Here is a 27,161-nt window from a genome sequence, read left to right as displayed (position 1 = left end):
GTCTGACATGACTTATTTTTCAGAAATCCATGCTGACTATTGGTGATCACAGCATTCCTTTCTAGGTGCTCACAGACTGTTTGCTTAATGATCTGCTCCAGAATCTTCCCTGCTATTGATGTCAGACTGACTGGGCGGTAATTATTTGGGTCCTCTCTTTTCCCCTTTTTGAAAATAGGGACAACATTTGCCCTCCTCCAGTCTGCCGGGACTTCGCCTGTTCTCCAGGAATTCTCAAAGATGACTGCCAGTGGTTCTGAGATCACATCTGCCAGTTCTTTTAATACTCTTGGATGCAGTTCATCTGGCCCTGGAGACTTGAATACATCTAAACTAGCCAAATATTCTTGTACTATCTCCTTAGTTATTCTGGGCTGTGTTTCCTTTGCTGAATCATTTGCTCCAAATTCTTCAGGTCGGGCATTGTTTTCTTTATCGGAGAAGACTGAGGCAAAGAAGGCATTGAGGAGTTCAGCCCTTTCTGTGTCCCCTGTTTGCATTTCACCATCTTCTCCTCTGAGTGACCCCATTGTTTCTTCGTTCTTCCTTTTGCTACGAACATACCCATAAAAGCCTTTTTTGTTGCTTTTAACCTCTCTAGCAAGCCTGAGTTCATTCTGTGCTTTTGCTTTTCTGACTTTGTGTCTACACGTGCTGGCTATTTGTTTGAATTCCTCTTTGGTGGTTACCCCCCTTTTCCATTTTTTGTACACATCCTTTTTTAATCTTAATTCAGTTAAAAGTTCTTTAGATAGCCACCCTGGCTTCTTTAGGCACCTTCCATGTTTCCGTCTCATTGGTATTGCCTGACGTTGCGCTTTTAGTATCTCCCTCTTAACAAACTCCCAGCCATCATGAACTCCCTTTCCTTTTAGTATTGTTGTCCATGGGATCTCACCCAGCACTTCCCTAAGTTTTATGAAGTCGGCTTTCTTAAAGTCAAGAAATTGAGTCCTAGTATGCTTGGCTGCTCCTTTCCGCTGTATAGTAAACTTCAGAAGAGCATGATCACTCGCGCCTAATGATCCTTCCACTTCTACCCCACTAACCAGGTCATCAACATTGGTCAGGACCAGATCTAAAATGGCTGTTCCTCTTGTTGCTTCTCCCACTTTCTGGACAATGAAGTTGTCTGCAAGGCCAGTGAGGAATCTGTTTGACCTTATGCTCTTGGCTGAGTTTGACGTCCAACAAATATCCGGGTAATTGAAGTCCCCCATTACTACTATCTCCCTTCCTTTTGCATGCTTGGCCATCTGTTCCGTTCCAGGAAGGCATCATCTATGTCCTCCGTTTGGCTTGGGGATCTATAGTAAACTCCCACAATGAGGTCTCTGTTATTCTTCTCTCCCTTAATTTTGACCCAAATGCTCTCACTTTGGCTTTGAGGAGCTAAATCTTGGATCTCTTCACAGGTATACACATCCCTGACATATAACGCCACTCCTCCTCCTTTCTTGTCTGGTCTGTTTCTCTGAAATAGATTGTATCCCCCCATTATTACATTCCAATCGTGGGACTTATCCCACCAGGTTTCAGTGATGCCTATTATGTCATATTTAGTTTGCTGTACCAAGAGCTCAAGCTCATCTTGTTTATTTCCCATGCTTTGCGCATTAGTGTACAGACATTGAAGTCCATTAATCATTCCCCCGTGTCTCTTATTTAAGGATTTTTTCCTCCCACCACTAGGTCCGCGTGCTGTTTGCTCCATTTGGTCTATGACATTTGGATGATCATCTTCATTAATTGATAGACTCCTACCTTCAGGAGCACTGTCTCCCTCCCCCACATTAGTCAGTTTGAAGCCCTCCTGATGAGGTTTCTGAGATTTTTGGCAAAAACATTTCTCCCAACCGTTGTGAGGTGCAGCCCATCACTTGCCAGAAGTCCATCTTCAAGAAACTGCAGTCCGTGATCTAAGAATCCAAACCGTTCCTGTTTACACCATTTGCGAAGCCAGCTGTTCACTTCCACTATTTCCCCCTCTCTCCCTGGGCCACGTCGTTCAACTGGGAGGACAGATGAGATGACAATTTGTGCATTTAGTTGCTTCAATTTCCTGCCGAGAGCCTCGTAGTCTCTTTTGATCTTCTGGAGGCTATTGCTTGCAGTGTCATTGGTTCCCACATGAACCAAGAGGAAGGGGTATTTGTCAGTGGGTTTTATGATTCCTTGCAGTCATTCAGTTACATCTTGGATCTTAGCCCCGGGGAGACAGCACACTTCCCGAGACATCTTGTCAGGCCCACAGATCACTGCTTCTGTTCCCCTCAGTAGGGAATCCCCTATCACCACTACACACCTCCTCTTGGGTTTGGTCGGGGTTCTTCCGTGAGCTGTCCGTTCCAAGGTCGCCTGCACATTCCCTGAGGACTGACTTTGCTGCTCGTCTTCATATACCTGATCGACTGTAATGAGGGAGAGATCCTCAAATGGAGTCTGCTCTTCGTCTTCCATGCTAGGGGAGAGGACCTCAAAGCGATTGTGTATTTCTAAGCAATCAGAGTGAACCCTGGGCCTCCTACTTCTTTGAGTCACGTTTCTCCATATATCTGGCTCCTGTGTTGGTGAACTAGACTCCTTCTCAGGGGAGTGCCCTGTCTCCTCCTTGGTGGAGACGGTGTGCTCTGTTGCTTCCAAGAAGAGCTCCAGCTCTCTAATTCTTTGGAGCGTAGCTACACGTTCCTCCAGTTGCTGGACTTTGTCTTTTAAGAGGGCAATCAACATGCAATTGCTGCAGGTAAAGCTGCCTGCAACCTTTGGCAAGATGGCAAACATTGCACAGGAATCGCAGGCGACTGCAGCTGTTCCCTCCCCTTCCATCTTGAGATCGTGTCGTTGGGGTTGGCTACAGAGGTCCTCCATCATAAAAAGCTTGAAGACAGGACAAATAACTTCCCCCACACAAAAAAAACACCTAGATCTCCCCTAACAAACGTTTGAGACTAGCTCCCCTAAATCTAAAAGATGGATCTAACCTCTGCCCCCAAACAAAGGTCCCCTGCCTCAACAGAAACCCTGCCCCCTCTGACCTTTACACAGGGAAAACAGCTAATCAGCCACAAAGAAACACACACACACAAGAAAACCCTTTTTGCTCCTTCTTCAACTGCTGCCCTGCAAACTCTGATAAGCTCCTCCCACAGCTAATCCCCTGCCTCAACAGAAACCCTGCCCCCTCTGACCTTTACACAGGGAAAAAAGCTAATCAGCCATAAAGAAACACACAGACACAAGAAAACCCTTTTTGCTCCTTCTTCAACTGATGCCCTGCAAACTCTGATAAGCTCCTCCCACAGGTAATCCCCTGCCTCAACAGAAACCCTGCCCCCTCTGACCTTTAAACAGGGAAAACAGCTAATCAGCCACAAAGAAACACACACACACAAGAAAACCCTTTTTGCTCCTTCTTCAACTGATGCCCTGCAAACTCTGATAAGCTCCTCCCACAGCTAATCCCCTGCCTCAACAGAAACCCTGCCCCCTCTGACCTTTACACAGGGAAAAAAGCTAATCAGCCACAAAGAAACACACAGACACAAGAAAACCCTTTTTGCTCCTTCTTCAACTGATGCCCTGCAAACTCTGATAAGCTCCTCCCACAGGTAATCCCCTGCCTCAACAGAAACCCTGCCCCCTCTGACCTTTACACATGGAAAACAGCTAATCAGCCACAAAGAAACACACACACACAAGAAAACCCTTTTTGCTCCTTCTTCAACTGCTGCCCTGCAAACTCTGATAAGCTCCTCCCACAGCTAATCCCCTGCCTCAACAGAAACCCTGCCCCCTCTGACCTTTACACAGGGAAAAAAGCTAATCAGCCACAAAGAAACACACAGACACAAGAAAACCCTTTTTGCTCCTTCTTCAACTGATGCCCTGCAAACTCTGATAAGCTCCTCCCACAGGTAATCCCCTGCCTCAACAGAAACCCTGCCCCCTCTGACCTTTAAACAGGGAAAACAGCTAATCAGCCACAAAGAAACACACACACACACAAGAAAACCCTTTTTCCTCCTTCTTCAACTGATGCCCTGCAAACTCTGATAAGCTCCTCCCACAGCTAATCCCCTGCCTCAACAGAAACCCTGCCCCCTCTGACCTTTACACAGGGAAAACAGCTAATCAGCCACAAAGAAACACACACACACAAGAAAACCCTTTTTGCTCCTTCTTCAACTGCTGCCCTGCAAACTCTGATAAGCTCCTCCCACAGCTAATCCCCTGCCTCAACAGAAACCCTGCCCCCTCTGACCTTTACACAGGGAAAACAGCCACAAAGAAACACACACACACAAGAAAACCCTTTTTGCTCCTTCTTCAACTGATGCCCTGCAAACTCTGATAAGCTCCTCCCACAGGTAATCCCCTGCCTCAACCGAAACCCTGCCCCCTCTGACCTTTAAACAGGGAAAACAGCTAATCAGCCACAAAGAAACACACACACACAAGAAAACCCTTTTTGCTCCTTCTTCAACTGATGCCCTGCAAACTCTGATAAGCTCCTCCCACAGGTAATCCCCTGCCTCAACAGAAACCCTGCCCCCTCTGACCTTTACACAGGGAAAACAGCCACAAAGAAACACACACACACAAGAAAACCCTTTTTGCTCCTTCTTCAACTGCTGCCCTTCAGACTCTGATAAGCTCCTCCCACAGCTAATCCCCTGCCTCAACAGAAACCCTGCCCCCTCTGACCTTTACACAGGGAAAACAGCTAACCAGCCACAAAGAAACACACACACACAAGAAAACCCTTTTTGCTCCTTCTTCAACTGCTGCCCTTCAGACTCTGATAAGCTCCTCCCACAGCTAATCCCCTGCCTCAACAGAAACCCTGCCCCCTCTGACCTTTACACAGGGAAAACAGCTAATCAGCCAGAAAGAAACACACACACACACAAGAAAACCCTTTTTGCTCCTTCTTCAACTGCTGCCCTACAAACTCTGATAAGCTCCTCCCACAGCTAATCCCCTGCCTCAACAGAAACCCTGCCCCCTCTGACCTTTACACAGGGAAAACAGCTAATCAGCCAGAAAGAAACACACACACACACAAGAAAACCCTTTTTGCTCCTTCTTCAACTGCTGCCCTACAAACTCTGATAAGCTCCTCCCACAGCTAATCCCCTGCCTCAACAGAAACCCTGCCCCCTCTGACCTTTACACAGGGAAAACAGCTAATCAGCCACAAAGAAACACACACACACACACACACACAAGAAAACCCTTTTTGCTCCTTCTTCAACTGATGCCCAATTCCTATTTACATTTTAAAACAAATCCCAGCTTAGCCATCTTTTACTCCATCCTTCCCTACAATTGATCTTTTATAGGTTGGCTACTTTGGGGTCTCTGATGGAGTGTCCAGAAGAGTCAAAATGTTCACTCGCTCTCTGTTCCAAGCATTGGATTTATGTCCATTTATTATTTTCCTCTAACACAGCTCTGTCTACACAGTGCTTACTGCTAATGGGCATAAGGAAAAAGAATGCACATCTGTTAAAATGAGTATTGCTAGAATTAGTCACAGTCTCCCCCATTTCTTTTTTACTTTGTATCTCCAGTATCAAAGGTCAAGGTGAAGATCTGTTTCATGATTCCACCAAAGGCCAACACTATGTTCTGAATGACCATATTTAGGGAGCATTTGAGTTGCATCCTAGAAATTCAACACCAAAGGTCTCCGCAGTCATGATATGGAGTTTGGAGGTGCATAAGAAGTAAGAGCAGATGAACTAAGCCAAGGCCTGGAGTATAACATGCAAGAGAGACACATCGTAGTCTAGCCTTCACCAACCTGGTGATCTCTAGATATTATGGGATTTCAAATTCCATCAGCCCTACCCAGTATAACTATGCTGCTTGGGGCTGATGGGAGTTGTAGTCAAATAACAGGTAGGACACCAAGGTTAACGAAAAGGCTGTCCTGGTCTTTTCACCAGGCCTGAGCCAACCAATCATAGCAGCTGGTAATATTATGGACAGTGACATTGTAGAAGTTAATATTTCCTGGCTTCATCTCTCCCATTGGCTTCACACTCTGGTTAAAACATGGGAGACATCTCTGACTGCCAAACCCGTGGCCAGATTGGTTACTAGCTGTGGCTTCTGATTATTTTAGAGGTCACTTCCTTACTACAAATATGCAAGTGTTTCCTTTATGCAATAATTAGGCTCTGTTGCTGCTGTTGCCAGGGGTGTAGCTAGCTGCTCTGGCACCCCGAGGGGTGGGGCGAGCTGCCCACAGGGGCACCACAGCAATCTGCGCATGGGGGCACCGTGACTATCTGTCCAGGGGGCTGGTGCAGTGAGCTGCCCATGGAGTCTGCCTGGCGGATGCAAGCCCCACGCTGCCGGGGGACCAAGCCACAGCATCACTCCCAGGAGAGTTGCGTGGCTCGGACGTGCTGCATGCCAGGCCCCGCAGTAAGTGCCACTCCTCACGGTGTGCCATTTTGTCACCCCCCCCTCAAGGATGACACCCTGGGTGGACCTCACCCCCCGCACCCCCCTCAATGCCCCTGGCTGTTGTGCCCAATGATTCTAACTGGTACTGAGGTGTCTTGTTAATATGGGCCAAGGGGAGTTCTGCTGCAACGTCAAGAGGCTAATGGGTTTCTACTGGAAATGCAGCGAAAACCATCTCCCAGAGCAGCCAGCAGACTTGCCATGCACTAGCAAGTATTTACTTGGAAGGGTAGGATAAGGTCCAGCTGGTATGCTGTTGTCCTTGCCTAATATACATAATTTTGCACCACAGTTTCCTCTAATGTAGTGCATTTTTATATGTTATATTCAACAACCTATGCATTATTATCTCCACTTACTTTGCGACCTGGGTCAAGCAGGATCACTCTTTGTTAGCATTGGCTAATGTGAAGGGGAAGCAATCCAGCTTAGTGCTGGGTTCCAAAAGTGCTGCTAAATGACACCAAAGGACCATCTACCTGAATCCGAAGAGGTGTTGAAAGATGCTTTCCCCCATTAGACATAATATGCTCAATTCCTGGACTGATTCCAACTCAGATTCTAAAGAATATTCAACAAGGGATGGATAAATCAATTTGTTCCTGGTTTGTGTCAATTTCACATTTGTTTATTCCTTAGTCCATTCAGTCTCCATTCTGCATTAATTTTCATTGCCATACAAAAATTAATAGTATTTAAATGCACATCTCAAAGCATGCATTAAAAAATATATCATACTAAAATTCCTACTCTTTTAAAAATGCACCTTGGTAATAAACAAAAAGCAAGCAAGCAAGCAAGCAAACAAACAAACAAACAAACAGTATCACAAAATTCAGAGAAATCTGAACAGTTTTGTTCCAATCTGTGTTTTCATCCTGGAGCTACCAGTTTCATCAGTTCACTTAAAAATGTGAATGAAGCTAAATTATCCTCTGTCCCTGTATCCATCTTTTGGGCCAACTGTGGTTGAGAGGGATGGCTGTGAGAATTCATTTCAATCAGGCTAATAGCAGAGTTTCAATGAGCCCAATCTCCCCTTTACATATTTGATAACTTCTTTTAGCTTCTGAGGTTGTGGGGAGAACCATAGAGGTCTATTACATGGCCGGAAGTATCTCTTCCAAGCAGAGAGAAGTCTATTTCTCTTTTGCATTTCTGCATAGGGTGGCTAGAACATGTGTAAGAAATCTCTTCACTTTTACTTACTCAAGACATGATTTCTAAAGAATATAATGGCATTTCTCCCCCACTCCCCAACATAATAGACTCACTGAATGTTTTATATCAGCCTTGTAAAATAACAGGCTGACAGTGACTCTGTAACAATAAGTGTCATTAAAGGAACATGGATGAAAGCCACAGTACAGAAAGCAGGGCACTTCAGCTGTGTTTGTTAAATTAATTGGATGTTGGGAGGAAATGACATCTAAACATTATTGGGGGGAGAGTAGAGGCACAATTGCTGGAATATAATAGCTGAACTGCTGATTAAATCCTGCCGTCCAGTCAGCGCTTCCCTGCGCTCCTTGCTGGGGCTGACCTGGGCAGAAAATACAGAGTCACAGCGATCCGACCGTGTGAGATAGAGGGATAAATCAGTCCAGAGACAGTTCGTTGCTATCTCTAAAGCGTTTTATTTACAAGCCATAAATCCATTGGAAACCTCTGGCATTTCTCCGGTGCTAAAAAGCACACGCAGCTTCCTTGCAGCATCTCTCAGTCTAAAGTGAAACCAACTCTCACAGACAAAGATGGACAAAGCATCTGACGTATGGCCCTGCGTCAGGCCCCTCCCCAGATACAGGACACCAAGGAGTTTTAACCCTGTAAACTCCAAACTCCACAATAAAGAAAATCACTGTGCAGTTTTGATTAAAAATAGTTTCTTAGTTAAATCTGTGTTAGGGTGAGAAATGGTGCCAGGAGTCCAACAGCAGGTGGTGCTATAGCCAATGAGAGGTAGAGTCAACTAAGTCTAGGGCTCTCAGTTACAGCCCTGGATGCTCTGGACATGCAGGGGTCTCTGAACTTGCTGACCCCCCTTCACCACAATTAAATCACACAGTGTGCATTTTGGCAACAGAGCAGGTTCCAGTGCCATTTCTGGAAGACTTCAAGATCCTGGGAACAGTTATTGCTCCTAGTCAGGGGTACCATCACAGCACACACCAGATGTTGTTGAACTCTGACTCCAATTATCCTCCCTGACCATTGGCCATGCTGGCTGGGGGCTGATGGGAGTTAGAGTCAACAGAAACTGGAGGGCTTCCATAAGACCATAAGTAAAGGTAAAGGTAACGGGACCCCTGACCATTAGGTCCAGTCATGACCGACTCTGGGGCTGTGACGCTCATCTCGCTTTATTGGCTGAGGGAGCCGGTGTACAACTTCCGGGTCATGTGGCCAGCATGACTAAGCCGCTTCTTGGCGAACCAGAGCAGCGCACAGAAACGCCGTTTACCTTCCCACCGGAGTGGTACCTATTTATCTACTTGCACTTTGACGTGCTTTCGAACTCCTAGGTTGGCAGGAGCATGGACCGAGCAATGGGAGCACACCCCATTGCAGGGATTCGAACCGCCGACCTTCTGATTGGCAAGTCCTAGGCTCTGTGGTTTAGACCACAGTGCCACCCGCATCCAAGAACGTAAGTAGAACCTGCTGAATCAGGCCAGTGGCCCATCTAGTTCAGTATTCTCTTCTCGCAGTGGCCAACCAGATACCTTTGGGAAATCTGCATGCAGGATTTGAACACTGTTGTTTCCAGCATCTGTGGTGTGGTAATTATTTTGTCAAACCCCCCATTGAAATTTTGGGGGATGGTTACCCAGAGTTGTGAAGCTTTTTAAATGGGCGGTTAAAGTCCCATTCCAGTTCCAGACTCATTTGGGGACCTGAGTTTCTTTTTCAAGCTTGCATATGGAATGTTTCAGGGTTCCAATGGCAAAATGCACACAGGCCCAGCGCCGCTGGCTCTGAATTTTTATTTTTATATTTTTTATTATTATGGCACATGCCATTTTTCAATCACTGGGCTACCCTGCAATCTAGACCAAGATCGAGCAACAGGAGCTCACCCCATCGCAGAGATTTGAACCGCAGACCTTCTGATTGGCAAACCCTAGGCTCTGTGGTTTAGACCACACTGCAACCTGCACAATAAAATCATCATGGTCAGGGTTTGCAGAGAGAATTCCATGCTCTGCAAAGCACTTTCCCAAAGCTTGCAGGCGAGCAAACTAACCAAAAGTCACTAAACGCACAATTTTCCTGGTGCAGAATCCAGATGCTACAGAACAATTTAGGGGAAAGGTGGGCAGATTGCAGGCTTATGGGGGGGGGGGTTTACTAGAGCCCCAATCTCCACCAACCAAATCCTGGTGTAAAGGACAGAATTAAAGAACATTGAACCCAGGAATTTGCTTTTGAGTACCAGAAGTGAGCAACGGTCATATAAAAAATCCATGCCTGGTTACTGTTCAGTATAATTTAGGAACAAGAGAGTTGCCATCGTTTTCTTGCTATTCTTGCTATTATTCCCTGATCTGCTGCAAGTCACGCAGAGATCTGCCAGTAGACACTGCTCTACCCTTCTGCACACTCTTGCCTTAAGGGACAGCAGACCAGAGAGGAAACGTTATCTGCAGTTGCGCAGCGTGGGTTGTCAGCACCCGAGGCAAGGCAAGTAATTTGCTCCCCCTAACCCATGGATTTGCGCCCCCTAACCCATGGATTTGCGCCCCCTAACCCTAACCCCCAGATGTTGCGCCCGGTGCGGCCGGTCCCCACTGCACCCCCCCACGCTACGCCACTGCAAATGTCACCCCCCGTTTGGCGCCGGGACCTTGGGAGAAGATGCGCACGCGTGGGAAATGGCTCCTCTCGGCATGGCTGGGTGAATGAGCGCGAAGGAACGGGGCGCGGGCTGGCTCGCGATTGGATAAGGAGGGGGAGAGATGGCGGGGTGAAGTGGGGCGAAGGAGAACCGGGGCGCGGAGTCTTTCCCCGGTGAGGAGGACCGAGCACTGTTCGTCCCCCTCCTTTATTTTCTAAAGCAGGCATGTTCAACATGTCAATCGCAATCGACTGATGGATCGCTGACTGGTTTGGCTTTGATGGCAGACTGAGAAAGAAAAGCCTTTCTCTGCAGCTTGGGACGCGGCAGCCTTCCTTCCCCGACGCCCGTGGGTGGGCGGTTAGAGCAGCGGCGGTGGGTGAGGGGGCGCGGCGCCCCGAGGGAGGACTGGAATGTAGGGGGGGTGTTGCTACGGGGTAATAGCTTAGGGGTGGGGGCGGTAACATACTTGGACTCGAAACAAAAAGCCCCAGATGGAGAAAGACTGAGCTTGAGGGAGAATGCCGTGAGAGAGAGCGAGGCAGAGGCAGGAAGGAGAATCACGGAGCAACGAAGGAAGCTTCTCGGAAGGGAAAGAACTGAGAGAGAGAGAGAGAGAGAGAGAGAGAGAGAAGCTGGCTCCTCAGATGTGTGTAAATAGTTACTTGTCCATCTTTCCTGGATCTTTCATGGTGATATCCAAAAATAACTACTGTATCTGTGAAATAAAATCATAGAATCATAGAATCATAGAGTTGGAAGAGACCACAAGGGCCATCGAGTCCAACCCCCTGCCATTTATCTATCTATCTATCTATCTATCTATCTATCTATCTATCTATCTATCTATCTATCTATCTCACTAACTTAAATGACTTCGGAGGGTGGTAGATCACTGAGTTTTTGATAGGTTGGAGGTGCTTGTTCTAAAGTAAATGGAGCCACTATAATGCTCCCATCTCCTCTCCAGCCTTTACACGCGCGGGGGGGGGGCGGGGGCGGGCGGCGGTGAATCTAGTCCAATGAGACTGAAGAGCTGACGCTGAAACTTGGGGAAATTTGGACATTTCTCTCCAACCCTGCCATTTCCGGCATCCATTTATGAAGTGTGTCAGATAACCAGTGGCTTAGCGTGGGGGATGCAGTGGGGGCCGGCCGCACCGGGCGCAACATCTGGGGGTTAGGGTTAGGGGGCGCAAATCCACGGGTTAGGGGGCGCAAATCCATGGGTTAGGGGGAGCAAATTACTTGCCTTGCCCCAGGTGCTGACAACCCACGCTACGCCACTGGACATTTGGTGCCCCCCTGCGCCTCCCAAACGGTGCTTTGCCAGTGCTTTGCCAATCGCTGTAGGCTTGGGAGGCGTGGGCGGGGGGCCCTCAGGATGGTACCCACCTACAGGATGCCTCCTGGGGTGGTGCGCTCCCCCCGCCCCCCTATTGCGACGCCACTGATCCTATTTCCCACAAGTGCTCAAAGACGAGTTTGTCATCTGCCAGGGGTTGTCGCTGACGGCAGTCTGGCAACGCTGGTGCTGAGGGAATTCTCTAGCAAAGGGCCTTTGGAAAACATGCCTCCTCTGTCCTTACGCTCCACAGCTTTCCATCCTCTTCAGCAGCTGCTATGCAAGGCACACCTGAGGAGGTATGTTTGTTTGGAAAGTGGCAGAAACTGGGATGTTGTCACCTGAGCCCTTCAGCTGTTCTTGTGACACAGGGACCCTGAGGCTCCCAGCTGCCCCTCCTTCAGCTCAATCTGGGCTGCAGCAGATCTAACAAGGCCCTAGGGTGCAGATAACGGGGATTGTAACATAGAGAGCTCAGGCAAAGCTCTCTAGAGCCTTGTAGCGTTTGCTTTTGCTTTTTTTCCTCCATTTTCACCCTGCCCACTTTATTACCATACTGCTGAGTGATTTTGCTCAGGGGAGCAGCGGCTGAAGACACATCTCTCAGCAGTGCTGCATTGATGCTTCCTGCTGTTGCCAAGGCTCCAAGAGGAGATGTGCATTTGCTCATGCTCATGTCAGGCTCTTTGCAATAATGAGAATTTTTTTGCACTGATGATAACTTTTATTACTGTTCTTTCCCTAGGAATAATGCAGGCAACCCTGCTGAATAGGTAGGTAGAAGATTCCTCCCGCTCCCACACATATCTTCATCTTGCTCTTAATTACTTCCCCACAGCTGAGAAAATTCAAAGCAGCCTTTCCAGAACCAAAAGGAGAGAGCCCTGAAGACAAAGACTGAAATCCTAAACACACTGACTTGGGCATGAGCCTCACAGTGGAATCATAGAATCATAGAATCATAGAGTTGGAAGAGACCACAAGGGTCATCGAGTCCAACCCCCTGCCAAGCAGGAAACACCATCAGAGCACTCCTGACATATGGTTGTCAAGCCTCTGCTTAAAGACCTCCAAAGTAGGAGACTCCACCACACTCCTTGGCAGCAAATTCCACTGTCAAACAGCTCTTACTGTCAGGAAGTTCTTCCTAATGTTTAGGTGGAATCTTCTTTCTTGTAGTTTGGATCCATTGCTCCGTGTCCGCTTCTCCGGAGCAGCAGAAAACAACCTTTCTCCCTCCTCTATGTGACATCCTTTTATATATTTGAACATGGCTATCATATCACCCCTTAACCTCCTCTTCTCCAGGCTAAGCATGCCCAGCTCCCTTAGCCGTTCCTCATAAGGCATTGTTTCCAGGCCTTTGACCATTTTGGTTGCCCTCCTCTGGACACGTTCCAGTTTGTCAGTGTCCTTCTTGAATTGTGGTGCCCAGAACTGGACACAGTACTCTAGGTATGGTCTGACCAGAGCAGAATACAGTGGCACTATTACTTCCCTTGATCTAGATGCTATACTCCTATTGATACAGCCCAGAATTGCATTGGCTTTTTTAGCTGCCGCGTCACACTGTTGGCTCATGTCAAGTTTGTGGTCAACCAAGACTCCTAGATCCTTTTCACATGTACTGCTCTCAAGCCAGGTGTCACCCATGTTGTATTTGTGCCTCTCATTTTTTTTGCGTTTACATCCAAGCAAAGATGCATAGGCTTGTGATGTTAAGGTGTCTTCATGAGAGGTTTACAAGGTTTGCAAAGAAGCCAGCCCTGATAATTTGAACCTCAAAAAGAGATTGATATATTCATTGCATTTATATCTGACTTGTTTCTCTAAGGAGCTCTAGGTGGCATACAAGGTTCTTCTCCCCCCTCATTTAATCCCCACAACACCCTGTGAGGTGGGTTAGGCTGAGAGGCAGTGATTGGCCCAGGTCACCCAGTGAGCTCCATGGCCAAGTGGGGATTCAAACCCTGGTGTCTCAGGCCCTAGCCCAACACTCTAACCACTATACCATACTGGCTCACTTGAGATAGGCTCAGAGCTAGGGATGGACAAATCTGTGAATTTCCATTTCTCCTTTTTCCCCATATTAAATTCAGTTCTCCACATTTCCTCATCACTTTGTGATTTCTTTTTTAAAAAAGAAGACCGCTTGAAAACTCATCAGCATTTTAGTGTGAATCTCTTCCAATGTAGACATTTTTGTATGCACGTTTGCCTAATATACATAATTTTGCAACACAATTTCCTCTAAGGCCATGCATTTTTTTGTATGTTATGTTCAATAACATATGCATTATTGCACCTGCTTGTTTGCACACCTGGATCTAGCACCAATGTTGTCAGTTGATAGGCAAGGGGGCATGGTCTGGGGAACCCCAAACTGGACCCCCTGGAAGGCCAAGACTGGCTCATCGGCTGGAGGTTCCCTGCCTCCTGCTCCAGAGCAATGGTAGCTTGATCAAAATGCATGCAGCACATTGGCTCCAACTCCCCAATACTGCTCTCCCTGGCTGTGCATTGCTGTGGCCTGGGCGCACAACTGGCCAGGAGTAGGTGTGATCACAGAATCATAGAGCCACAGAGTTGGAAGGGCCCCGAGGGTCATCTAGTCCAACCCCCCGCAATGCAGGAAACTCAGCTAAAGCAAACCTCTGCTTATAAACCACCAAGGAAGGAGAGTTCACAAGCTTTGGACATATGCACCATCAGTATAAGAAGGCATCTTCATGGATTAGCTGAATTGGACAAATTTTTCCTGTCTTCTCTCTGAACTAGAGGATGCAGGTAATAATGGTGAGTGACATTAAAATAGATGAATAGGTTATTCTTTGGGCAGGGAGGTGCAAGAAAAATTGGTGGAAGAGAAGATCACAGGCTTTGAAAGTGAAGGGTGTTTCAGGGGCAGCTGCTTCTGGGTTGTGGAGCCCTAACATTCTCAGCACTACCTTGCCTTGGTGACCTGGAGTTGTAGGACTCTGGGAGGAGGTGTGAGCAGGAAAGCCTCCCCGCTCACCCGAAGGTGGGAGACAAGTCATCAAATTCACCCTTAAACGCCAACCTACCCAATTTGCACTTTCTGAAACACAGCCATCCTGGGGAATTGGCACTTTTCTGAATTTTGCAATGCACTTCCGTACCCTCCAACATTTTCATGAAAATAAGGACATCCTATTCAACAACAACAAGAACAACAACTTTACTAATTATACCCCACCTATCTGGCTGGGTTGCCCCAGCCACAGTGGGCAGCTTCCAACATATATATACAGGATGTGTAAAAAATTAAACATTAAAAACTTCCCTTCAGATGGCTTGAGGGTAGCCCCTCAACATTTCTCAGATGAAAATAGGGACGTCCTAAGGAAAAGCAGGACATTCTGGGATCAAATCAGAAACTGGGACAGCTTCTGTAAATCTAGGACTGTCCCTGGAAAACAGGAACACTTGGAAAGGTCTGCAGTTCTCCATCTGAATGCAGAAACTGCTTTGAGGGTTTGTTTTAAAATCAAATGGTGTATAAATTTTATGAAATAAAATAAATACATGTCCATAAATATATATAAGGAGGTTAAAATAGCATACAATGGTTCTCAAACTTGGTTTTCAAACTTAATCCGTTCTGGAAGTCTGTTCCAAAACCAAGGTGCGCTTTCACATAGAAAGTAATGCAAAATGGATTAATTGATTCCAGACTTTTAAAAACAACCCCTAAAACAGCAGTTTAACATGAATTTTACTATGTAATGAGACCACTGATCCATAAAATGAAAGCAATAAACAATGTACTGCAGTCACACACACAATCAATCAATCAATCAATCAATAGCTGAACTGGGTTCCACACAGTCACAAAAACAAAACAAAAAAGAGCCGCAAAAACAAAAATGCAAAATAAGTAGCAAAAACAGACAGACCACTCAGCATAACACTCAGAACGGAAGTGTGGCACTCAAATCGGAAGTGTAACACTCAAAATGGAGCATGTTTGGCTGCCAAAAAAAGTTCGCAAACCGAAGCACAGTTTGCAGTGTTTGGGTTCCAAGTTGTTTGAGTACCAAGGCATTTGAGAACCAAGGTTGTTGTTGTTTAGTCGTTTAGTCGTGTCCGACTCTTCGTGACCCCATGGACCAGAGCACGCCAGGCACTCCTGTCCTCCACTGCCTCCCGCAGTTTGATCAAACTCATGCTGGTAGCTTCAAGAACACCATCCAACCATCTCATTCTCTGTCGTCCCCTTCTCCTTGTGCCCTCCATCTTTCCCAACATCAGGGTCTTTTCCAGGGAGTCTTCTCTTCTCATGAGGTGGCCAAAGTATTGGAGCCTCAGCTTCACGATCTGTCCTTCCAGTGAGCGCTCAGGGCTGATTTCCTTCAGAATGGAGAGGTTTGATCTCCTTGCAGTCCATGGGACTCTCAAGAGTCTCCTCCAGCACCATAATTCAAAAGCATCAATTCTTCGGCGATCAGCCTTCTTTATGGTCCAGCTCTCACTTCCATACATCACTACTGGGAAAACCATGGCTTTTACTATACGGACCTTTGTTGGCAAGGTGATGTCTCTGCTTTTTAAGATGTTGTCTAGGTTTGCCATCGCCTTTCTCCCAAGGAGCAGGCGTCTTTTAATTTCGTGACTGCTGTCACCATCTGCACTGATCATGGAGCCCAAGAAAGTAAAATCTCTCACTGCCTCCATTTCTTCCCCTTCTATTTGCCAGGAGGTGATGGGCCCAGTGGCCATGATCTTCGTTTTTTTGATGTTGAGCTTCAGACCATATTTTGCGCTCTCCTCTTTCACCCTCATTAAAAGGTTCTTTAATTCCTCTTCACTTTCTGCCATCAAGGTTGTGTCATCTGCATATCTGAGGTTGTTGATATTTCTTCCGGCAATCTTAATTCCGGCTTGGGATTCATCCAGCCCAGCCTTTCGCATGATGAATTCTGCATATAAGTTAAATAAGCAGGGAGACAATATACAGCCTTGCCGTACTCCTTTCCCAATTTTGAACCAATCAGTTGTTCCATATCCAGTTCTAACTGTAGCTTCTTGTCCCACATAGAGATTTCTCAGGAGACAGATGAGGTGATCAGGCACTCCCATTTCTTTAAGAGCTTGCCATAGTTTGCTGTGGTCAACACAGTCAAAGGCTTTTGCATAGTCAATGAAGCAGAAGTAGATGTCTTTCTGGAACTCTCTAGCTTTCTCCATAATCCAGCGCATGTTTGCAATTTGGTCTCTGGTTCCTCTGCCTCTTCTAAATCCAGCTTGCACTTCTGGGAGTTCTCGGTCCACATACTGCTTGAGCCTTCCTTGTAGAATTTTAAGCATAACCTTGCTAGCATGTGAAATGAGTGAAATTGTGCGGTAGTTGGAGCATTCTTTGGCACTGCCTTTCTTTGGGATTGGGATGTAGACTGATCTTCTCCAATCCTCTGGCCACTGCTGAGTTTTCCAAACTTGCTGGCATATTGAGTGTAGCACCTTAACAGCATCATCTTTTAAAATTTTAAACAGTTCAGCTGGAATACCATCACTTCCACTGGCCTTGTTATTTGCAGTGCTTTCTAAGGCCCATTTGACTTCACTCTCCAGGATGTCTGGCTCAAGGTCAGCAACCACACTACCTGGGGTGTACGAGACATCCATATCTTTCTGGTATAATTCCTCTGTGTATTCTTGCCACCTCTTCTTGATGTCTTCTGCTTCAGTTAGGTCTTTACCACTTTTGTCCTTTATTATGGTAATCTTTGTACGAAATGTTCCTTTCATATTTCCGATTTTCTTGAACAGATCTCTGGTTCTTCCCATTCTGTTGCTTTCCTCTATTTCTTTGCATTGCTCGTTTAAGAAGGCCTTCTTGTCTCTCCTTGCTGTTCTTTGGAAATCTGCATTCAGTTTCTTGTATCTTTCACTATCTCCCTCGCATTTTGCTTGCCTTCTCTCCTCCGCTATTTGTAAGGCCTCGTTGGACAGCCACTTTGCTTTCTTGCATTTCTTTTTCATTGGGATGGTTTTAGTTGCTGCCTCCTGTATAATGTTAATGTATAATGAGAACCAAGGTACCACTGTACAAAAACACATTATATTAGGTAAAACCAGTTTGCAAAAATGTTTTTGCGTTTGTTGAAATTGCATGGGGAAATGTTGGGAGAATTTTTTCTCTAAAATGAGGATGAATTTTCATGAGAACTTGTTTGTGTTTAAGTTGCAAACTGATCTGGTGAACTGAACTTAAAATGGAGGGGGCGGACGATAATGAGGGAAACTGAAACTGGCTGATTTGTCCATTCTTACTTTTCTGGGGTATGCAGTACTGGCACTTTTTTTTCCTAGAAGAAAATCACTGCTTAGACCTATGCCTTATCATGCCCCTGGATAAGGACAGGCCTTGGCCAAACTGAGAACAGCTTCCCACATTGCTTTGGTTTCCTTTGCAGATGTTTTTTGTAATGAATGTGACCCTAGTTCAATCTATTTCACATGTTCAGATTCCTGGGTCCATCTGCAAAGAAGTGGGGCTCTGGAAACCTTCAGGGAGGCTGGCTTGTAAAGGAGAAGGCAACTCGACACTATTTGTTATGGTAAAGATCTCTTCTGCAGCAGCCTGCACCAGGATAAGGAGGAAGGCTCTGGAGGATTCCTTGTTAATAGCTCTCCTCTTATGCTCTGCCTGGCACCAAATTTGGCACCAAATTGATCTCTGCCAAAGAAGCATTGAATGGGGTGGCAGCCACTGCAGAAGCATTATGGTCCTCAGGGTGGGTGCTAATTAATGTACTTTCAGATCTCCAGCCTTTCTGAACCCAGCTCTGCACCCCAAGAAGCACCTGCCTGCGGCAGCTCTCATTAATCTAACATGATGCAAGGCTTCCTGCGCTGTTGCCTCTCCACTTTTCAAGCTGTAAAAATTGTCATACCAAATAAAACACTCCATTTCCTTGGAGCATGGCAGATGGAGCTGCTGAACAAGGCTCCTTCTCGGATTCCCTCCCCCTCTTTCCTTTTAAAAGGTGATTTCAGTATAGCAGTGAGTTTGAGAAAGGCTGTCCAGAAAGAGCTTTGTTGGATCTGACCTATAGTCTGCCTAGCTGGGCATCCTACATCCTTCAATGACCAAGCAGATGGCTCTGGGAAGCTCAAGTTGGTCCTGTGTGGAGCAGCCCCAGTACTGCCCAAGGCAGTGGACAGTCAAGATACTCTGCTCCCTGGCAAATTAATCTGAGTTCAGCACTGGCTATGGTATGTCCTCTATTAGACCTGTGAGATGGAGGCTAGCTTAGGAGATACAAAACAGGCCCCACAGAATGCATAGCTCTGTCCTCCAAGACTTCACTGAAGCCAGTTCAGAGCTGAGTCAGCCAAAGCCAGTTCAGTGCTGGATGATTCAGGAGTCAAGAGTGACTTGACAAGGTTAGGAATGGGGCTAACCTGAGGGCCCGCCCTGCATTCTGAAATGCTAGTGAACTCTACATTGTTCCAGTTCCACCTGCAACAATTTCAGAATGCAGGACGGGCGCTCAGGTCCAGGAAGTATTGACTGCTTAGCATCCAGCTTCAAGAGGGCAGCAAGCGTACGAGCAAGAAGTTTTTTTAGGAATATTCATCCTACACATAGAACATAAAGGATCTCCTGCCAAGATTGCAATTCTGCCTGCTGTGAGCCATTTAAGTATTACAGCACAGTTTAAGCCCCTTCTAGCTAATTTCTTCCAGGCCAGACCTAAAGGAGGTTGGAAATAATGTCAGGATTAAAAATAAATAAATCCTTGCACATACTTAAAGGTTGATAAACAGGGGCTTAATTAACCAGCTTCTTTCAAGGAACAAGTTTGCCTCTGAAGAGAGCTACAAAGGATGAGGGGGAGATGTTTATACCCCTCCTTCTTGTCTCTATGGTCCCTTTAGCACTGGGTGGTAGGTACATCAGCAAAGAAAAAAAAAGACATATGGAAAAAAGATAGAAATGATGAACTTTGGGGAGGCATTTGGCAGAGGAGTCGAGGCAATTTATTCAGACCAACAGGCTATGCTGATTGTGAATAGTGTGATAACTGAAAAATGTAAAATAATGAATGAGACAAGACAAGGGTGTCCCCTGTCACCATTATTGTTTATTTTAGTTTTAGAGACACTGGCGAGAAATATAAGCTCGGATGATGGAATAAAAGGAATAATGGTAGGAAGTAAAGCATATAAACTGAAAACTTTTGCAGATGACCTTGTGATTGCTGTGGAAGACCCGGGGAGCAGTATACTGAGGGTCTTGGAGAAGATCCAGGAGTTTGGTCAGGTAGTGGGTTTCAAATTAAATAAAAATAAAATGAAGGTCTTGGTGAAAAATGTGATTTTTGTTGTTGTTTAGTTGTTTAATCGTGTCCAACTCTTCGTGACCCCATGGACCAGAGCACGCCAGGCACTCCTGTCTTCCACTGCCTCCCACAGTTTGGTCAAACTCAGGCTGGTAGCTTCGAGAAGATTGTTCACCCATCTCGTCCTCCTTGTGCCCTCCATCTTTCCCAACATCAGGGTCTTTTCCAGGGAATCTTCTCTTCTCATGATGTGACCAAAGTAGTGGAGCCTTAGCTTCAGGATCTGTCCTTCCAGTGAGCACTCAGGGCTGATTTCCTTCAGAATGGAGAGGTTTGATCTTCTTGCAGTCCATGGGACTCTCAAGAGTCTCCTCCAGCACCATAATTCAAAAGCATCAATTCTTCTGTGATCAGCCTTCTTTATGGTTCAGCTCTCACTACTGGGAAAACCACAGTTGTCAGCTAATAACATAAATATTTGTAAAGATAATTACCCAACTACTTGGAAATAAATAAAGAAGAAGAGATTTGGGGAAGCATGAACTTATTGCTCTGGGGAAGGATATCAATGATAAAAATGAATGTATTGCCAAGATTATTATTTCTATTTCAGTCGATACCCGTGATCAGCGGCACAGGACACTTCAAAGAATGGCAAAAATATATCTCTAGATTTATCTGGCTGTGGAAGAAACCAAGAATAAAACAGAAATTATTAACAGGTGGCTTCTCCTTGCCAGACTTATACTATGAGGTGTCCTGTTGGCTCCAGGAATGGATAACATTAAAAAATGCAGACATCTTAGACTTGGAAGGGCATGATAACAGATTTGGTTGGCACGTATATTTATGGTACAAAAAAGCAAAAGTACATACAGGTTTTCAGAATCATCTAATAAGAAAATCAATTTTTACAGTTTGGGAAAAATACACAAATTTACTAGAACAGAAAACACTGCAGTGGCTTTCCCCACTGGAAGCGATATCTATGAAAAAATTAAATATGAGAAGTAATTGGGTGACATATAGAGAGCTGCTAACCGAAGCAGAACATCAGGTGAAATTGAAGGATTTTGAAGAGATAAGGGGTTTCTTAACTGATTGGTTACAACTTCACCAACTAAATGATCATAGAATCATAGAATCATAGAAAGGTTATGGAAAACTGATTTAATTTTTTCAGCGTGCTGCATGCTGATAGAAAACTATATGAAAATGATGTACTGATGGTATCTGACTCCTAGTAAACTAGCAAAAATGTATGACGAGTAGAAATATCTGCTGGAAATGTGAAAAAAAAGAAGGCACCCTTTATGTGGTGGTTTTGTAAGGTAATAAAAGCATTCTGGGAAACTATATACAATGAGTTGAAAAAAATGTTTAAACTAACTTTTATTTTAAAACCCCAGAGGCTTTTCTATTAGGAATTCTAGGTGCTGATATTTCAAGAGAGCAGAAAATACTTTTTATGTATGCGACAACAGCCGCACGGATGTTACCAGCCCAGAGATGGAAAGAAGACAAAGTCTCTACCAGAGAGGAATGACACATTAATATGTTGGTCTATGCTGAAATGGCAAAACTGACTGGAAAACTCAGGAACCAAGAAGATCAAAACTTTAACAAAAGATGGGAAACATTTATAATTCATCTTGCAGACCACTGTAAGCAGATGGAAACATTATCAGGATTGCAATTACACTTGCAATGTAGCAAATATTGTGGAGAAAATGGAGTGACATAAAATATGGATTACTGAATAATACACAATTGAAAAGGTTGACAATGGGACCCATGGAGGGGAAGGTAGGAAGTCCAGAGATTTGATGGTATCTTAAAATATGGGTGTGTATTGGTATCATTTGTAAAACCAAATAAAGATTATTTTTTTAAAAAGCAATTGCTTAAGAGCACGACTCTCCCAACTCAACATACACATCTGAATTAGGCTGCTGAAATGAAGAATGCTTCTCAGGAGTGGCTTTTGCAGAAAACAGGAGCTCATAGCAGTTGTGGCACTGAAAACAAAGAGTCCCCTCGATTCTTTGGGGAAGCCACATCTATTTAAAGTAGTGTCATAGCACTTTAGTATATGGTGCAGACAGGCCCATGGTCTGGATGAAAACCAATATAATAAAGTCTCCTATGTGGTTAGCAGTATCTTAACAACTCTCAACACCCTTAATAGATTACAACTCCCAGAATTCTTTGGGAGAAAACTGTGGAATGTAATCCATTGGTACAGTAAAATGCAACATTCCTTATTTCCCTAGAGTGGGCACAAGCAGGGGGACATCCAGTCAGTGTAACGTCCTCTTCCACTGGTCTGGAGCATCCTCTCCCTGCCTGTGACCTGGGAGATGCGCTCTGGCTGACTTCACAAAAGAGCTGAGTCATGTAGCCGTTTTCTCAGTCTCTTCTTGTCATCTTGATTCTTGTCTTCACTTGCAGTTTTGTCTTGTCTTGTCTTGTTGTCTTGTCTCTCGTACTGCCATGCTGCTCTCCTGCAGCCATTTTGTTGTCTTAATGTAATTTTTGCTGTCTGCTGGCTCTCAGCCAGCAGCACATGAGTTCAGTCTCCATATGAGATGAACTCAGACTCTTTATTGTGTAACTACCAAGTAAAGTCTGCCTTTCAAATCGTGAACTGAAATGAGAGTAAACTTTTTGTTACTTTACTAAGAAAGACTCTTTCCTGCTTGGCAGGGGGTTGGACTCGATGGCCCTTGTGGTCTCTTCCAACTCCATGATTCTATGATTCTATTCTTTTAGGAGGGATTAAAGGGGACATCAGGAAATAATCTTAACTTAGAGATTCAAACGAATCTGCAAACTAGCTTCCAGCTATATTGAGGGGAATCTGCTCTACTACATCACTTACTAGTGTGAGTGAAGGAAGAATAATACTTATTCAATATATCCTTTCCTACTACCCTTAACATTCCCACAAAAACATAACTGTATGGTGTGAATGTGGCCAATGTCTCATTTTTCCAATCTTACTTTCATTTTCCCAGTTTTGCATTAAAAAAAAGTAACCACAAAACTCTGCCAGTATTTTATTGCAAACTTAATAACTGAATAATTTGAAAAGGAAGTTAACCCCATTGAGTTTAGTGAGGTTTACTTCCAAGAAAATATATGTCAGAATGTAGGGGAAATGATGGAACTTACTTCCAAGTAAACATGCATTGCTAAGCAGTTTCCTTCCACCCCTACTTGGGGATGAGTATATCGAGGAGCTAGTAGACTGAATAGACAATAAGGAAACATTTTCATCTGCCAAATTATACAAAAGCATTAGAAGAAGGTCATTTTGCAAATCCTTAAAGTGATTCCATTCTCCTATACTTCTTTAAAGCATCTCCAGAGTATCTGAGACAGGGTGAAGCCATAACTCATTGTTATTTTAGCATCTGTTTTGATTTGCCGGCAGCAGCTCTCAGGTGTCCCAAGTTTAAAAGACCAGATCCCAGGTGACATGGCAAGAGACCCAGGAGAGCTGCCTATGCTCCAACATTCTGTCAATAAAAGTTGGGACCCAGGCCTCCCGCCTCCTTCCCAAAGCTGCTGCTGCAGGAGCTTCTTTTCTCACCCTCGTCTGCAGGTGGTGCGAAATCAGGGCAGGGCGCCTTGGGACGAAGACAGAGCCCAGGGCACCTTCAAAGAACATATGGCTGCCCCACTTAAAACAGGGCACTCAGAAGGAATGGAGCTGCTGCCAGTCAGAGTAGGCAAGATTGGGCTGGATAGAAAATAGTGCGACACAGGAGATTTCTCTCTCTCTTCCTAGCAAAACAGATTGAAAGGCAGAGACCTATTATGCATGCAGTTTGAAATGCAGTTTGATGAGGCCAGCCCTGGGGAGGATAAAGTTACTGTAATCCAGCACAGGCAATTATTCTGGACCCTGAAATCACAGCAAGGGAGACTGAAATTAAATTGCTTTTGACCCAGTTAGCTGTGGGAGTAGAGTCCAATAGCAAGTTGTGAACTGAAGAGGAAACCTGACTAGCATTTGCTGACACAGGGTCAGGGCCCAGATATCCTGGGTGTCTGTGGATCGAGGAAACAAGAGCGGCTTCCAGCAAGCAAGCTGCTTCAACAAGGACTGGATGTGAAAGAGGACTTTTGAGCTTCTGCTTCCAGTTTGCCTCCTTCACTTGAGTATCAAAGACATGTGAACAGTCTGTGAATCTGCCAGCCTTCACTGTTTCTCTAAATACCAGCAACAAGCTCTGAGCCAGGAACCCAGTCAAGGACCTTAGACAGTGAAACTATAGATGCCACCTCAGTGTCCTGGTTGCTGCTAGTCATGACATCAACACAGGTCAGGCCCCCAAGCAGGTAGGCTTCAGGATCCACAGGGCAGTAAGAGTAATCCAGAGAAGGCACAGAATGAATTTCATATTCTGCATCTACCAGGATTGGGCTTTGGGAAACATAGACTGGAATCTAGGAACCTTGGGGTCAGCCAATAGAACTGAAGGGTAAGTCAGATCCCAGCTCCTAGTTTGTCCTCTGGTCTTAAGAGTCACTAAAAATACAGGACCACATTGGCATTCAGGAAAATCTTAGCTGCAAAAGAAAGCCTTGCTATACCTTTTCCTGTCCTAGAGGATCCAGATGCTAGCCTTGAAAGGTGGAGTCAGTCCAGGGGCAGGAAAGTTCTTCAGAGAGAAGCTGCCACGTGCAGTTCAAAGGTTTGCCACTTAGGAGTGCTGCACACACACAAACACACACACAGGCAGATAATGGACCTCTGGATAAGCAAGAGCTCATACTCCAGAGGTCAGAACTGAGGACCAGAGACAAAGAACATCATCCCAGATAAGGAGGTGAGGGAATGTCAGATTTTGAAAGGCTGCAGTACAGACAAAGGGAAGAAGACCTTAGCCAGTCAGGAATATTTCTTCTCATGAGTCCATTTGGACAGATTGGGAACTGCTTCTGTGGCTAAGGCTTTATGGGGCCTGGATGGACAGTAATGGACTTTTGGGAACAGCTGGTGGAGTGCTCATGTGTGCGATGATGTTGGAAGCTGCAACAGAGGTGGCTCCTCCCTTGAGTAAGAGAGCCCAAGTGCACAGTGTACCGTATTTTTCGCCCTATAGGATGCACTTTTCCCCCTCCAAAAATGAAGGGGAAATGTGTGTGTGTCCTATGGGGCGAATGCAGGCTTTCCCGGGCTTCCTGCAGCTCTGCGCCACCCTCCGGATCCCGGCGCAAAGCCGCGCGGGGCTCCGGAGGGTGGCGCAGAGCTGCCTGCACTCCAGGGCTTCCTGCAGCTCTGCGCCACCCTCCTGGATCCCGGCGCGAAGCCATGCGGGGCTCCGGAGGGTAGCGCAGAGCTGCCTGCATTCTGAAGCCTGGTGCACGCTGAAGAGCGCCCCCGGGCTTCGCGCACCTCTCCGCAAGCCTGGGGAGACCGGCGCGGCTCCCTAGGCTTGCAGATAGCAGGCTGTTCTGGGGGCTGGGGTCGGGGAAGCTCGGGCTTCCCCCGCGCCTGCCCCGTGCCTGGGGAGGGGAAAATTTTTCTTTATCCCCCCCCAAAAAAAAATTAGGTGCGTCCTATGGGGCGGTGCATCCTATGGGGCGAAAAATACGGTATATTTAAACTGTGGAACTCACTGCCACAAGAAGTTGAAGTGGCCACCAGCTTGGACAGCTTTAAAAGGCAATTTGACAAATTCGTGAAAGATGAAGCTATTGATGGCTACTTGTCATGATGTCTGTGTATTGCTTCCCAGGAACCTAGGAAGTATGTCTCCAAATACTGGCTACTGGGAAGCACAAATGGAGCGAGGGCTGTTTGCGCTCATGTCCAGCTTGGGAGCTTCCCAGAGGCATCTGGCTAGGCTGTTATGAAGCCAGACTAGGTGGCTGTTACTCAGAACCAGCAGGGCCTTTGCTAGGCTCTTAATCTGACAGGCTTGCAGTGGTGATCACCGTATAATGCAAAGACTTAAGATGTTAGAGCAGAGTTGGTTGGACTCCAACTCCCATCAGGCTCCGGCCAGCATGACCAATGGTAAGAGGTGATGGGAGCTGTAGTCCAGCAGCATCCCCATCACTGTACTAGAGCTTGGTTGTTAGCAGGACTGATTCAAGGCCTCCCCTTCACTCAAGTCCTGCTTCTTCACTCTTTGCAGGCCGGCTTCCCCCAATCATCTCCCAGCACCACCAGTTCTTTTCTTAACAGGTTGTGCCAGCCCCAGGCAAATGCTACCCTTTGCGTTCAATTAGCAGCCAACACCTTGGAGAGCAGGAGGTAATATAAATATTTTCCCAAGCAGTAATACAACCATTTTTTGTGCCACTGATGTTGTAATATTGATTTGACACCCAGGTGTCAGAAACAGCTGGGTGATAGAAAAATTGCAACTTGGATTCTTTCTTTTTTCTAGCAGGCAGGAGATGGGAAAAGATTTCCCTTTGGCTTTTTCTAGTGCTTTCTCCTCACATGCCATGTTCCACCCTGACAGGGACATTTATATACCACCAGTCTGCTCCGTGTTATTAAAGGATGGATTCTTTATAGATGCAATTAATTATTCACCTGCCTCCAGATCAGCTTTTGCAGCATTTAAACAGCAGTGTAGGGAGAAAAAAACATGGGAAACCCACATCAACAAATCTGCTTCACCCTGCTGCGAACATTTCTAACATCCACATAGTTATTGATGCATGATGCATCTCTTTTATGTAAATGGCTCTTCCTCTTCAGCTGAACTGAAGGAAGGGACTCCACAGATTCCAACAGATTTACAATGCAATGCATGATCCCACTTCTTGTTGGGATGGTTGGAAAGGTGGGAGAAGCTGGAGGAATTGTTGTCTGATGATCCCAGGGATAGTGCAAGGGGGTTGGGACAGGATGCATTTGGGTCTCATGAGACTTCAGCATTGTCTGGAGGGGACACAGCAGGTAATGAGTCGGATCCTGGGAATGGCTCCAGCGGCCTCTAGAAAGAGTTTTTGTTTGCTTGCCCAGTCCACCCTGCGCCATTAAAACTGCTGGATCAATGTCTTAGCTTGTTTACTCAAGTCTTGAATCTGCTGTGCCTTTGATCTGTGCTTTGCTTATGTACCATACTGACACATATTCCAAGTTGAGTTCTTCACGCACTGAGAGCCAAGGACACTTCTTTGGCACAGAGATGTGCCCCAGTCATATGCTCAGTTGGTAGGG

Source organism: Podarcis vaucheri (assembly GCF_965113315.1).
Source record: "Podarcis vaucheri genome assembly, chromosome: 9".
Lineage (NCBI taxonomy): Eukaryota > Metazoa > Chordata > Lepidosauria > Squamata > Lacertidae > Podarcis > Podarcis vaucheri.
The sequence above is the reverse complement of the archived record's forward strand: the minus strand, read 5'-3'. Positions refer to the sequence as shown.